This window comes from Falco cherrug, chromosome Z (assembly GCF_023634085.1).
Source record: "Falco cherrug isolate bFalChe1 chromosome Z, bFalChe1.pri, whole genome shotgun sequence".
In the NCBI taxonomy this organism is placed as follows: Eukaryota; Metazoa; Chordata; class Aves; order Falconiformes; family Falconidae; genus Falco; species Falco cherrug.
The window spans coordinates 75271800-75286520 of NC_073720.1; the positions used below are offsets into that span (position 1 = coordinate 75271800).

The following is a 14721-nucleotide window of genomic DNA, read 5'->3' on the forward strand; positions in this document are numbered from 1 at the left end:
GAGGTTGTTAATCTGGCTAATTACTTTGGAAGTTTCTGTGTTGCCTAAGACAGAGATATAAATTGTGGCGCTCACTTCTAAATATATGGATAATAATAAAATCCTGTATCATAACCAAACCTTTGCACGTTGTTTGGAAGTGTGCTCATCAGAAATTCACCGTGCCTTTCTAAAAGCTGCTGTTCCATGTTCAGCCATCTTCTGTAGCACACAGGGTTAATAGAGGGCTTTAAACCAAAACTGTTGTTTGTTGCTGTGTTGTGTGTTTGTAGAGCTAGTTGGTAAGAGGTGAAAGAAAATCTCATGTTTCGATGTGAAATACAAGCATTAGCATCAGGTGAAGCCTTCTGCTGTGTAAGAAGATCAGGAAAACAAATGGTGAGGAAAGCAATGATTTGATCCAGTCAGATTTAATGTGATTTTGATCAGACCACTGACTCACACAGAGCACTGGATGATAGGATGCCACCTGGGACCTGATATTTGATGTGCTAGTTCCTTCACTCAAGTGGATGCCCAAGAGTGGTGTTATGCGCTTCTCAGTTTCAGTACAGGTTCAGGATCTTGGTCTCTGGCCTGTTGTCCTCTTTATTCTTCTAACCATCCATGAGATTCATTAGATCCACTGAACTGCCATATTGTCTGGTCCAATTGTTTTATAGGCTCCATTCCAGAACTCCGCTGCTGAAATTTCTTTTACATTGGCTGCACTGGGGTTGCTTCCTGTTCCCAGCAGTGGTGAATTTCATCTTCATCATGTATTCTGCACTATACTTATATTGAAATATGTTACATTTTTAAGAGTCCATAACATGTCATGTTAATCTCTTCGTTGCGTAGCACAACTGAAGCCCCATTGGCCTCAATGCATATGCTTTGGGTCTTTGACTGCATGGCATTACCAAAACCAAATATGAAAATATATATAAATGAGTGGGTGCTTTTTTACCTGCTGTTATTTCCTGTAACTTCTTGTATTTTTTTCTCTCTATAAAATCTTATTTAAGTAACCTTCTAAGACCATATTCTTAGTTGTATAGAAATTGAGACATACAAAAAGAAGGGTCCAAGCTCTGGTGACTTCCATAGTGTAGAGGTAGCCTAGGCTGTGTTTTCCATTGCAGTTGTGTCCAGATAGACCGGTGATACTGTACAGAGACTGATTAAGCAGAAGACTGCTCCTTGTAGTGCACATCTGTTCCACCATTTATACTTGGCTTGGTTGCACGGAAAGGAGATCTTGGGGAATGGTAATCCTTAATTGTCTAGGGGGAGGAAGAGTAGATGTGATCAAAAGTATACACTACAACTTGAGAAGCACAAGCTCAACTTCTAACTCTACCTTTGACCTTGCTAAATTGTGGGTGTCCTAGTCCTTTGATGGTAGTTGAGAGCTATCTTCATAGGTTTTGGCCTCTGAAAAAAGGAATTGCTACCAGTGTCTTAGCTTACAAGCAGTCATGAGGGCACACAGAAGGGAGAAAGTCTTCAAACTCTACAGACAGTAGCTATCTACAGATGCTAGTTAGAACAGAGTCCTTTTTTCTTGGCTGGGTTTCCTTTGGGTTTATTTCTCATTCTCTAGGCTTTCAGTTCTTGAGCATTGTCCCTGCAACTGTGAGTGAAAGAAGTTGCTTAATTTCACCTTCCTAATGGTAACACATGAGTCCAACAGCTGTAGCTTTAAAAAGGAGTCAGAAGTAGTGTAGTGTTTGTGAAATTGCAAGGTAGTTAGTTGCAACATAGGTAGCAGAAGGTGATGTTAAAGGTATCATCAGCCCAGAGTGCCACTGATGGATGTATGCACAGAATGAAGGCATGTATTGGAAGTTGGATTTTCTCCTGCATGATCATTTTCTTCTATACTGGCAAACACATGTCCATGTCCCACACAAGATGCAGATAAAAGCTGGCAACTTTGCTTTTTGTTGGTGCTACTGCTCTGTCTTGCTCTTCCTTCTTGTCCCTCTGCTTCTTGCTTCCAGAAACCACATATGCAAAACTCACTTGCGCTGCTGTTAATGTGAGAATGCTATATGCAAGGATTTTTTAAATGAGTATTCTAGACTACTCACTCTTGAAATAGTAGTACAAATCCAGCCTTTCTGACGAAAAAGTTATTTTTTGTTTAATGGCTTTTTGGAAGATAAATGTTTTGCTTTCGTTAGCAAGCATTCTGTTGTTTAAAAACTGACCATCTAAAGAACAATTTCCATCTGGAGCTGTACTCATTTTCTTTAGTGGTCCAGGCTTTTTAAACAGACTACATCCCAGTAATGCAGTAAGGCATCCAGGAAAAGGTACAATGCTGCCTATGCTGCCTTGGAATCGCACATACACGGTACGTCTGTAGAACATTGTTTCACCTCCAACTGTTTCAGCCCAAGGACTTTCCAAGTTGGATGTGATTTCTGTGTATGGAGGAGAAAAGCAAGCATATTTTTACTAGGCTTTAATTCAGTAGAGAGTGAGCCACATGAGCAGGTAGAGACAGGGAAATAGCTGAAGTAAATTTATCTTCAAATTGGAGGTGACATCCATGAAAAATGTTCTGTGCTTTTTTTTGCCAGGCCAAGCTTTGCTGGTCAGTGTATTCACAGCATTAATCACAACTAAAAGGTTCTGTGGGAAACCTTTTCCTCTGTGTTCAGAAATACTAATGAGGACATGGACTTAATGTTTTGTCCCTCTTTGGAGGGTTTGCTTGCTTCAGACAGGGAAGGAGGGCTGTCAATAGTGGGTTTTAACCCTGGAAATGAAGCAAGCACCTCCTGCTCTCAAGGTGTTTATATTACCATGCTGTTAAGGAGCCATGAGCATGAGATTGGCAGCCACTAACATTTCCAGTGGTAGAAGAGGTAGGCAGCTTGTAAATGGCTGGGCATGGAGGCAAAGGATGTGTCTGTGCTTTTAGCCAGGATCTAGGTTAAGAAGAGCAGCCTCACGTGCAAATTCAGTGATGAGAGAGAAGTGTGGTTTCATGTGGCATTTGCATGGTGGCACAGCAGAACTAGCAGTAATTCAGCATCTTTGGTCTTGTGTCAGAGGGCATTCTGTTTCCTCCTCCTGGGCAGGGAAGGGAGGAGGGACTGCACAGCACTGTCCAGGGAGCGCAGAGAGACCAAAATGTCCATTATAGGGCTGTGATGCTGCCCACCTAGGTGAACTCTTTTTGGTTTTTTTTTTTAGGTGCTGTGATCCCTAAAGCTCTGTGGAGAAACAAGTTGAATGTGGTTGCACACATGAAGTGGTCTGGTTTTCTGGTGTTTTGTGTGCCTATGCCTGGAGATTGAGTACAGTGCAGATCTAATTGCCGTCCTCACCTTGCTCTTCAGATCACAAAAGGCCTTACATTCCACAGCCTTGACTATGTAATCACCTCTGATGTGACCCCCTTATAAACAAATCCCAAATGATTTGGGGCCAGCCTGATTTATAGCCAAAGACCAAATGCCTAGAATGGAGCACTGGTTATTCTGGTTTTATCTCCAGTTTCTGGTTTGCGTTTACAATACTAACAGGGTGACAGAAAAGTTTTCTTGTCTCTTATTCAAACATTAGTATATCTGAAAGGCTCCATAAATCAGACATGTGTAAAGCCAGGCCGTTCAGATTAAATGATGAGAGCTGAAATATGTGCAGAAACTGTGTTGCAGACTCACTGCCATGTGAGCATGCAAAAGCCTGGGAGGCATTATTTCATCTGAACAGTGGCAAAGGGTATGTGTAGCACTGTGACTCGAGCATGTGCATGGAGCTTTGTGGGCAAGGTTTCCTGAAGCATCCAGCCTTGGCCTAACCTTCCTCACATAGCAACTGATGGCTTAGTTTGTATGATGCTAGTGCTCTAGAAAACCCTATGTAGAGAAGTATTGTCACAATAGGGGAGGACTGTCACTGTCATATTAGATTGTCTGATTCTTAACCATTGTAAGGGAAGACTGAACCAAGCACTCAGACATCATAGCAACAAGGGGAGAGAAAGATATCTGAAATCCCTGCATGGTAAATGCAATAGCACAGTATTATCAAAAGAAAGACCTCTTACAAAAGGTCTTCATTGTCAAGTAATAACGTAAAATATTCTGGTGTTTGGAGTATGGCATATTGAGATACTAACAATACATTAACTAACTGCTTGAATGCATCCTAACTTTAAACTTTGTGGCAGTGTCACTGGACTAAAATGGCTACATCAAAACCATGTTTTTTTCTTGAATTATGACCTTTGTAAATGGCAGAGTTTACAAAGAAAAATGAGTTACAAAAACAAATGGCAGAGCAAAACCAAGGAGAGTGTTACCACCTTCTGTTAGCTTTAACTGTGTTTCCTTTGAGATTTAACAATGAAGACACTTTTTTTTTTTCTATTAATCATCCCTAGCTGTGGCTGAAAATTGTGTTTGGTTTGAATGAAGAGTTCTTCAGGTCAGCACCAACTCACCGGTGTTGCAGTCATAGTCTTACTATTGGGATCAGTACAGGCAATGCATGCGCTTGTGTTGCAAATCAGAATGGTTGGGCTGGAAGGGACCTCTGGAGATCATCTGGCCCAACCCCATGCTAAAGCAGGTTCTCCTAGAGCAGGTTGCACAGAATTGCATCCAGGCAGGTTCTGAATGTCTCCAGAGAAGGAGACCCCACCAGCTCTCTGGGCAGCCTGGGCCAGTGCTCTGTCACCTTCAAAGTAAAAATGTTTTTCCTCCTATTCAGATGGAACTCCCTGGGTTGTGCCCGTTGCCCCTTGTCCTGTCCCTGGGCATCACTAAATAGCATCTGTCCCCATCCTTTTAAAAACCACCCTTAAGAGATTTGTATGCAGGGACAAGATCCCCTCTCAGCCTTCTCCTCTCCAGGCTGAACAGGCCCAGCTCTCTCAGCCTGTCCTCATCAGGGAGATGTTCCAGTCCCCTGATCGTCTTTGTAGCCCTCTGCTGGACCCTGTCCAGTAGCTCCTTGTCTCTCTTGAACTGGGGAGCCCAGCACTGGACACAGCATACCAGATGTGGCCTCACCAGGGCAGAGCAGAGGGGAAAGATCACCTCCCTTGACCTTGCCTTTGATACTACACAAGACTCTTGTGAATAAAGCTACAGTGTTAATCTGTTCCTTGGCTTTTCAAGTAAGTGCTTGTAAGGAGGTAAGAAGGCAGCCTATTGCAATGTGAATTGTGAATAGGAGACCCCAGTTCCATTGAAGTCAATGAGTGAGGTCAAAAGCAAAACTTCCAGGCTCCTCCGCAGTCCTCATTAGGGCACACAGGCACTGCAAGCCTCCATGCGTACAGGTCAGGCAGAGCAGCTGCTTCAGTGGCTGCAGTCCTTATTTTGGCCAGTTCTACCTTCTCCTGCAAACCTGCAGCTCCTGTTTAGCTGCCTGCTCAGACCCGCATTGTTTATGTCAAATCCAGCAGCAGTGCAGTGACCAAAGGAGAATGTCTCTTAACTACAGAGACAAAACTTTGTAGTTCTTTTTTTTTCCCTTTGGTTGAATGTGGCTGAAACTCAGCATGTTATGTCTTGAGCATAAATGGAAAGAAAATTGTTGCTATCTCTTTGCCTTGAAGACATGTCACCCATTCCTCCCTCCTTGTTTAAGGTAGTGCGATTGCATCCATCTCGATGAGATAACAAAGAGCAAGGAGGTTGCCAAACTCTCCCATCTCCAGCTTTGGCAAAGATTTCCTGGGACTAGTGGATGGGGAATGGGAGAAGGGTGAGAGGGCTGTGACAGTGCTGGGGTGGCAGCAGGGTGGGCTGCCTGCCCTCCTCTCCCCTTAAGCGCCAGCAGGGAGGATGGGCAAGAATCAATGTTCTCAAAATCTAAGGCCAGGGAGTGAGTAGGCTGGGAACTGCTGATTCCTCCAACCCTAATGAGAGCCAGCCTGGGTACAAATAGCTGCATGGTTTAGCTGACAAAAATATGCCAACATTCATTACAAACAAGTCTTATAACAGTCAGCTTGATTTTTTTCCTTCTCCTCTCCCCTCAATCACATTCTTTGTAATATCTAAATAAATGTCTTAGCTCAGTTTCAGGATCTCTGCTGAAGGGAGATCAATGTCAATGTCTGTGGCTGGGGATGCCCAAGGCTGGTCATGGCTGGTCCCAGACAGCTCCAGCTGGCTCCAGGCCTGGTCTTCGGAGCTGTCTGGAGCTGGCCATGACCACCAGCCCTTCAGCCACAGGTACGACCATGAAAAAATATGGAAAAAAAAGGTAAAAAGCTGAAGGAACAGAAGCGTGAGGAAAAAAGAGCGATAGGCAGGAGGGGGAAGAGCAAGTTATGGCAGGCAGCGCCGAGCAGCATCTGAGGGATCTGCCCTGCTCCTGCAGTGAGCCTGCACTGGGGCAGCTTTCTGGCAGGTCCTGCAGCCTGGTGGGAGAGCCCAGGGCAGGGGCAGTGTGCGCAGGAGGGACTGGCAGAGAGAAGCCACCCTGCACTGCTCTGGGGGCCAGCGGGGGTGTGGGGGGTGTTGGTTTGGTTGTCTTTGTTTCTCACTGCTTATGTCTGTTTTACCTGGAAGATTAATTTCTGCCCAAGTCAAGCTTATTTTGCCCATCACTGTAATTGTCTTTCCCTTGTCTTTGCCTCAACGCTCAAGGTTTCTCATCCCATTTTCTTCCCACTGAGGAGGGGAGTGATTGGGAAGCTGTATGGGAATGTCTCCCTTTGCCAAGGTTAACCCACTGCAATACTCTGTCAAGGAAGCACCTTTAACTCTCTAAATAAATACCTCTTTCATTCTTAGTGGTTCTGTTAGGATACTGTAAAAATGTGATTTCAGATTTCCTTTAGCAGTAGGAAAAAATAATCTTAACTAAGCAAAAAACCTGCTGAATCGATCCACAAGACCCAGAGGATATGGTTCTCTCAGCTGCGTGAGGAAAATCAGAGTAGCTGATCTCAGTCATCTGTCCTGGCCTTTGAAACTAAAACTTCTGACCAGTGGCTGCCCTGAAAAATGTGCGTAAAGGCTGCCTGGGTCTTCAGGGGAAAAAGGCTTGTTGCTGATCTATGTGAAACTCTCTTCAGAAGTGCTTAAGGATTCGGTAAACGCTGGGAGTACAGAGGCAAAATACAGCCCCTTTACCCAAACTGTTAATGATCACAGAATGTCTTGTGTAGCTAGTTCATGGTTTAGGTGTCACTGATGTTTTTTTTTTTTTTCTTTCATTCATTTTTTTAAAGAAAAACTTTCAGAAAAATACCCTGAAATCAAGAGACTTTTAAATAACAGATTTTGCCTTTTTATAATGCAGCATTAGATACAAAGCAAGCAGTGACTTTTTAAAGGCATACTTGCTCAGAGCAGTTAATTTTTGCTCCCCCTGGATCTGCCATTGAGGCTATGTCCTGGTTAGAGGGCAAGCTCTCTACTCTTATCTGAGCTAGGCAACAACAGGCAGACGCTGTAATGGTGGTGTTACTGTGCATGCACAGGGGGCCTGTACATAGATCTTTGTTCAGGCAGTGATGCATGTCTAAATGCAGGCTCTGCAGTCTCTCCCCTTTACCCTTTGGCGATGTTGCAGTGTGTCCTTTTGCAATGTGAATTACAGTCTCTCAGAGCTTGCAGGTGGAAGGAAAAGCAGTACGTAATCTTGGTGAGAGGTGTGGGTTTCCCACCAGGTGCCTGTCTGCATACTCACCTACAAGCCTGTTGTCATATTCTGTAATGCTAATAGGTAAACCCTTTGAAGTACTAAGTTTCAGCTTGAATACATACATACAAACCTGCTAACAGCCTCTATCAAAGTGTAAATTTCCAGAGGAGGTACAAAGTTTTTTGACAGTTGATGACAATAGTATACTATTTCAATCAAGAGGGAGTTCAAATGGGACTGCAAGCATTGCTCAGCAAACCCCCTTGGAACACAATGATAATAGAAACGTTTTCAGTGAGAGACAAAAAAGAGCACAACTACTGTAAATTGAAGCGATGTTGTAAAGGAATATCAATAGGACATTGCTAGCTTCTTAAGCTGCTAGAAAATAGTAACTTATTCAGGTCTCAAGTCACAGCTCAGGTCTCTAATCTCCTTCATCTCATTACCCTTGCTGAGTGAAAGATAAAGGAATTTCAAAGTTCAAAATAGATCCTCTGCTGTCACAATGGGGTAATGCCTTCTCAAATCTGAAGTGGAACATGTTTTAAGTTGGTCACTTTTTATCTTCAGACTTTGCTTGCCTTCAAATGCAAAGTCAGGCACCCGTCCCTACCCCTCTGTTGTTAAAAGAAAGTTTGACTGCATGTGGAGAAGCTTTTGCATCTGTTTGGGAATGTGAAATCAAGAGTGGGATGTCAAACCTTTTTTGTTTTGTTTTATAGCTGTATTTGGAGACAAGCACTGCACATTAAAAAGTCTCTGTGTTCATATTTCCATCCTTTCAACAATATAACAGAGTTTCTATGAAACTATGGTGAGATGCTTGCAGAGTGACAATGGGAAATAAAGTTCCAGTAAACTCTCATTACAGGTAGATACTCAATCTTGTAGTGGTATTCTTTTTTCTGTTAGGAAGAAGTAATGCATAATGGCAGGTTAGGAACAAGCATTACTGTGTTTTCAAGGTGGTAAACTGACTATTTTCAGTCTGGTCATTAATAGTAATTCAGTGTGTTCTTCATTGGAGTATTAGCCTTTCTTCCTAGCTTTGTTTCCATGCAGAAGAGCTATTTCTGGCTTTGAGAATTTTGCAAGTCCATAGACATAGCAGGTAAACCATAGCACTCCCATTGCATTGCTTTGGTTCTTCCACAGAAAAAACTCAGAGTGCTTTCAGATCCTCCACAAAAGTATATTAATATAAAAACAGTTTTAATATCAGCCTGCCCTTGCGAAAAACATTTAAAAAATCTGTGTTATCTTTAATAAATTCTTTTCTTTTTTTTCTTCCTTTCAGTGAACACTAAAACGTATTGGAGATTGTTCTAAACTGAACCAAACAGAGCCTCAGCCTTCGGTATATGTCCTAAGAGATCCAGGTATAACTCCAGTTATTTTTGTAAAGCTCTCATTGATTTTAGTGGGTGTTTTGTACCGTAAATAAAAGGTATATTGTGACCTAGAAAGAGTGAGTTACAGTCTTGCTGTGGCTAGGTGTAGACAGTTACCTGATCTTAGGATGCCTGTAAAATGCCTGGTACCAGACCTGTCAATCTTGTCTCACGTCAGAGCAGTAACTGACTGTAATTGGTTCAGTTTTTAGTTCAAGTCCCATCAAAAGAAAAGCAAAGTAATGCAAATGTTTTTTTAATTGCTGTGGTTTGGACAGGTGAAATCTTGCATTTTTCCTTGGCTTTAAAATGAGAGGAGCCTTTTCTTCTTGTACAGGTTTGTCACATAAAGAATTGGTTAAGGGGACAAACTTTTGAAGTTAAAAATCCTCTTAAACAAGAACAGATCCACAGCTGTGTCTTCTAGTTCTTCAAGGAGCCATGTCTCTTTTGTGTCTTTTGCCGATTTTCTTATAAAGAAAACCTTCTTACTCTGTATCATGGAAGAGATGCAGTGCAGCTAGCATAAGGTTGCACTTGTAGTTAAAAAAAATTTCCAGTCAAGTAACTAGATTAGCCAAGATAGAGTGGGATTTTTAACTGGCAACGGCCTTACTCTTTTGTGTTTGCCATTTCCTGTAATCTGAATTAACAGTTCTGAGCTTCTATTTTTGTGTCTGTATTGACTTTGAGACCCTCATTTTCTCCAAGCTGGCCATATAATTTTCAGAAATGCTTACACTGCTAAACTTTAGAACAAGCAATCACAGTAAAAAAGTCCTTGAGCATCAGAAGAGGCAAGGGGAATCCTACATGCTTTGTGGTCTTCCCTGAAGGAGAAATTGCTTGTGATTGAGAAAGGGGCGGGCTGGGTTTGTGGTACTAGATTGAAATATGGTTTTTCATCTTCCCTTTGGAAATGAAAAAACGGGAACAGATCAACACTGCCTGCTCCCTCTCAAGACAGGCCTTAGACAAGAAACCTCTCCAAGGTCTACTAAGACATTAATCATTCATGGACATGAGATTTGTCCTCACCTCTGCCATAAGAAATCCCATTTCATGGCTTTCTCCAGCCCTTGATTCCAGCCCCAGCTGCCCTGTTGTGTCCCTTGCAGCTTGGTGGCACCACTTTGCCTTGAGCACCACGAGGGGAAAGAACATCTCAAAATGCAGTCCTCTGTGCTAACCCTATCCTCCTGGAAGTGTAATGCAAGCCCCTTGTCCTCATGCCCACTCCTTGTTGGCTTTTGGCTTTGGGTGTTAGTTCATGCAGGCCAGTGCAATACACTGGTGACTGCCTGGGGTAGTACCACACATGTGTTTCCGTCCTGCTTTTGCATCAGAGGAGGAAGGAATTTTAACTTGGGATTGCTTTTTCTCATGCTCACATTTAAGCAGTGTAACTCTGCACTAGGGCTGTTGAAATGGAAAAGGGGAGAAAAAAGTATTTTGTATAGTTATGTATGGTTAACTTAGTCTTTCATATTTCACTTCAAGAAGAAAAAAATAAATCCATGTTGGTTATGTTACCTTCATTTTAAGACACCAAGAATCTTATCCCACTGATTTTGTTGGAAGCATATTCAAGTGCAGTATCCCTGGGCAGGTTATAAATTCTTCATGTTTCATTTGGGCACTGGATCTTCTGAATGGTATTTCATGAGAATTACCTGACAGTTAAAATACCTTTGATGAGGTCAATAAATGATAACATGGTGGGAGGATAACATACAACAGAATGGCTGTTGTGAGAAAACAAAAAATTTTGCATTTTGAAAATGACAAATTTGACTTCATATCCTCTTTGGCAAATCTGCAGGGCAAGCAAATGCAGCCAACAATGGCATCTGCTCCAGGGCTGACAGTGTGGGTCTGGCAACCAAGAACTGAATCCTTTTATTTTGTGATGTGTGGATTAGGTGCTTTTTAGCTGGTGCTTTTTAATTTTTTATTAATAAGGTGGAGTGTACTGCATTGAGAATGCTTCTTGTAGACCAGAATAAAGCAGTTTAAACAATGCCAGAAGTAAAGCATATTTTCAAAGCAAAGACCCAGCAGAAGATAGAGATCCGCTGAGTGTAAATTCTTTTTAAGCTGCACAGATGGCCCAGCCTCATAGCAGCAGCAGGTTGGTAACAACACTGTGTTTTCTTACGGTATAAACAGTGATGCTTAAACTAGGCTGAGGAGCAGCCCTGAAGGGAAACCCATTGCAAGCTGGGAGACGTAAGGAATGCAGTCAGTGCAATGTAGACAGTTGCACAATGGAGGTGTCATTCACAGCTTTTATATTTATAGACCCTGTTAATGAACTGTAATGATGAACTGCAGTTCAACAATTTTCCAGGAACCCGTAACGCAGCAATGGCAAGCAAATCTGTAAGACTCCTGATCTGACAGAGTCGTCTAGCCTTTGAAGAAGTTAGACTTTGGCAGTGTGCTGTACGCTGTAGTCTTTTCATGATGAATATGCTTTGGGCACTGTGCCAGGATATAATTACTCAATATGATGAAGTAGAATCCTATCTATTTATCCTGTTGATGCTTCAAAACTCATCCTTTCATTTTATTTTCCCACATGCAAAATGAAATTTAATATGTGTTGTTATTTGAATATAATACCACAGTTCATGGTATTAAATAGTATATAAACATTTGCCAGTTGATAAGCTTATTGCTGACTGTATTTGAAATGCCTTAGTGGAAATAAAAAAGGAGGTCTGTTATTACTAATGGGTCTGTGTAGGAAAAAACCCCCGTGTCTCACACCAGTGAACTAACAGGTGGCTTAACAGGGCCATGATCTGAAACAGGACAGGCCAGAATACACTGATTAAAAATCAGCAGTTTCTCTCAGTCAATACAATAGCTTAGGGGCGACATAGTTTAGTTTTTCTTTTAACCTGAATGGGGCTTTACATTCTTTACCAATTACAGGATTACTGGGGGTTTTTTTAGAATGCAGAAAGTTGCTGACATTTAAAAATGAACCAGCATAGAGCATGATTTGCGTGCATTTTGTAAGAAACTGCAATCTCTAGCTTCAGTACAGCAATTGTTGGTCACAGTTAATCTGAACTCTTGTTTGCTTGCAAAATAGCTTAGTATGAGTATGCAGTGTCCTTATGTATTGCACACTTGCAAAGATTTTATTTGTTTGATGGAGAATACAGTGATACAACTTTCACAGAGCATGAAGGAACTGAGTTTTGTTCAAATACATGGGAAGGTATTTGTGAGAAAATCCCAAGTGATTTAAGCAAATGAGTTGATATAACATCTTTTAGTCACTTTCAGCTGTACCTTCCTCTCTAAATGTTTCCATCAAGATTTCCTGTGGAGTCCAATTTTACTCATGATGCCACAGTCTGGCTATTACCTGCTTAGACTTAAGTGCTTACAGTAACAGTGAAATTAGCATTTCTTACCTTGATGGCAGTGTAACCTGTCCTTCACTGTCATTTGCCTATAGTTCAGTAGTTTAGACAAGGAGCAAGATGTGTAACTGAGGAGAAACTTAAATGTCGCTGTTCCATGCGCTGGTCAAATGTAAGTAGAGAGGTGAACTTAACTGGACCAGAAAAGAGGGAGTACTGCTGTGTAGGGTGGGGTTTTCTTTGGGTTTCATTGTTTTTTGGAGGTGTGGGTTCCCCCTGCCCCGGAGAAGCTTTTTTTTCAGGCATTTTGAAAGAAAGGAAGCCTGTGTATTAAAAAAAATAAATAAAAAATACCTGACCTCAATTTAGAGGCTGTACAATAGCGAATATGTGCTGCATATCCATGTTTCTCCTCAGTATGATATGCATGTTTTTCAGCTTGAGTGAGAGTTTTTCTTAATGCTGTCACAACTCTCCTTTTAACTTTGGCAGTTGCCTCCAATGTGTCAGACAAGATAGGAGCAGTCACATAAGCAGGGCTGCAAAGGATTTGCTTTCTTTGTTGTTTCAGAGGGTTTTTCTAACCCAGGTAGTGGGTCACAAGAAGCCTTGTGCTGCGGTGTTGTTGACTACTCTGAATTTTCTGCTAAAATAGCTTGGGAGAAAAAGTATCTTACTATTCTTTAAGAGGTCTGTAGTGAAGAAAAAGGTTGCCATTGGTTTTAGTAAGCCAAAACATACACAACCGCTCAGCTGCACTTCACTCAGCTTTATGGGAGTTGAGTAGCTGTAGCCTAGCTGTTGTGATGTGCTTTTCCTTTTTGTCTGAGGGACAGTAATGTAGTATCTAGCTCACAGGATTCTTTGGAAAAGTTTCTTTAGAATTACAAGTGCTGAATTACAAAAAATAAAACATGGTGAAGATCAGAGATGAAGTGACTTGTGTGAAGCTGGTCACCTGTCAGTCAGTGTCATTCCAGGGGTAGGAGCTGATGCTGTCTTTCCAGAGTCCCAATCTGGTGTCACAAACACATGGGAAGAACAGGCCTTTTAGAAGTACATTGTATTGATTTTGAGAGCATTGACGTCTTCCTGCAGAGGTGAAAGCCTTATGCATTACTTTGCTTCCTTAGCATCAGCAGGTGTCCAGCAGTTGCAAAAGACAGGAGGATTCAAGGTAGGCAGGAACTCCCAGAGGCTGCTGTTGGGGGTTGAGCAGCATAAAAAGGTATAAGCTGGGAGATATTTGGTTATGTTGTTCACTCATTGGGTCATTTTTTTATTTGGATGTGTTACAGAAAATGTGCCAGCTCAACTGCTTCCATGGAATGCCAAACAAATCAGAAAAGAGAGGCTTCACGGTATCAAGAGGGAGTGGTAAATAAATGTGTTCAAGAGCTTCTTCATCAAGTGTCAAGCATGTAGAGCTGATGGATTATTCATTTTCCTTTGTCAAATGTAGAGCTGTTTTTCTAAATAAATAGAGAGTTCTTTGTATTTTAAGGGAACACACAAATCTGATATTTATCACTATGATATTTAGTGAATTCTACTGGCTTTTCTTTCATCCATGGAGAGTATATCTCTCTCTCAGGAGGGCAGGTCTCTGTTTGTGCTTCCTGTAAAGCCGTTAAGAACCCTGTTCCATTAAATACAAAACAATTCATGAGATACGTTAGCATCAATTAAGCTTTTATCATGATCTGGTTTACAGTTGGTCACTTCTGACTAGGGATCAAGGAAGAAAAGAAGTATCTGTGAGTAAAAATATGATCCTGAATTTCTGGACCTGAAAATGAGCTATTTAAAGAAAATTGCATCCTGAAAAATATGCAATTTCCAATGTGGAATGAAAACACAAGTTTATTGGTTTGCCAGGATACAGCATATCCTTTAGACAGTTCTATTTCTTGCTCTAGTGCATGGATATTAGGGAATCCTAGCTGCTGTTGAGAGGGAAGGGGAATTCTCATTTGAGGTAGACAATCTTGTGGTATAGGAGGGATGGGCAATCACAGTATGGAACAATGCTATAATACAAACATTGTATGCAAATACGATAATGTGAAGAAACTACCTTGAGTAATTCAAAAGTGGAAATAAACAGAAAAAAAACCACCCACAGAGAGACCTTATACTAACAACTGTTTGTTGGAATTATTAATGTGTAAAGAAAAATGCTAACTCAGATAATATTTTCAGGCCTTTTGGGTTTCAGTGCAACTTAAAATTTCAAAAACATCATCCTTCCTAACCTCCCTAAAGATGTGAAAATCCTGTAGTCACTCGTAAGAATTAATAGCAAAATTTCTTGAATTTAGTCCCGTGTTGTCAGATGA

The 14721-nt window shown here is 41.5% G+C and overlaps 1 protein-coding gene across 4 annotated transcripts in view; it reads left to right on the forward strand.

Moving 5' to 3' along the window:
• Window positions 1–14721, forward strand: part of PLPPR1 (phospholipid phosphatase related 1) — a 136243-nt gene that overhangs the window by 16762 nt on the left and 104760 nt on the right. For 2 of the 4 annotated variants that reach the window (XM_055699620.1, XM_055699619.1), the window contains exons 2-3: window positions 8909–8990; window positions 13681–13759. The exons of 1 other annotated variant lie outside the window; for it this stretch is intronic. The gene's annotated coding sequence lies outside the window, so the exon portion shown is untranslated. The remainder of the gene's footprint in view (window positions 1–8908; window positions 8991–13680; window positions 13760–14721) is intronic. One more of the 4 variants, XM_055699617.1, reaches the window with a different exon arrangement.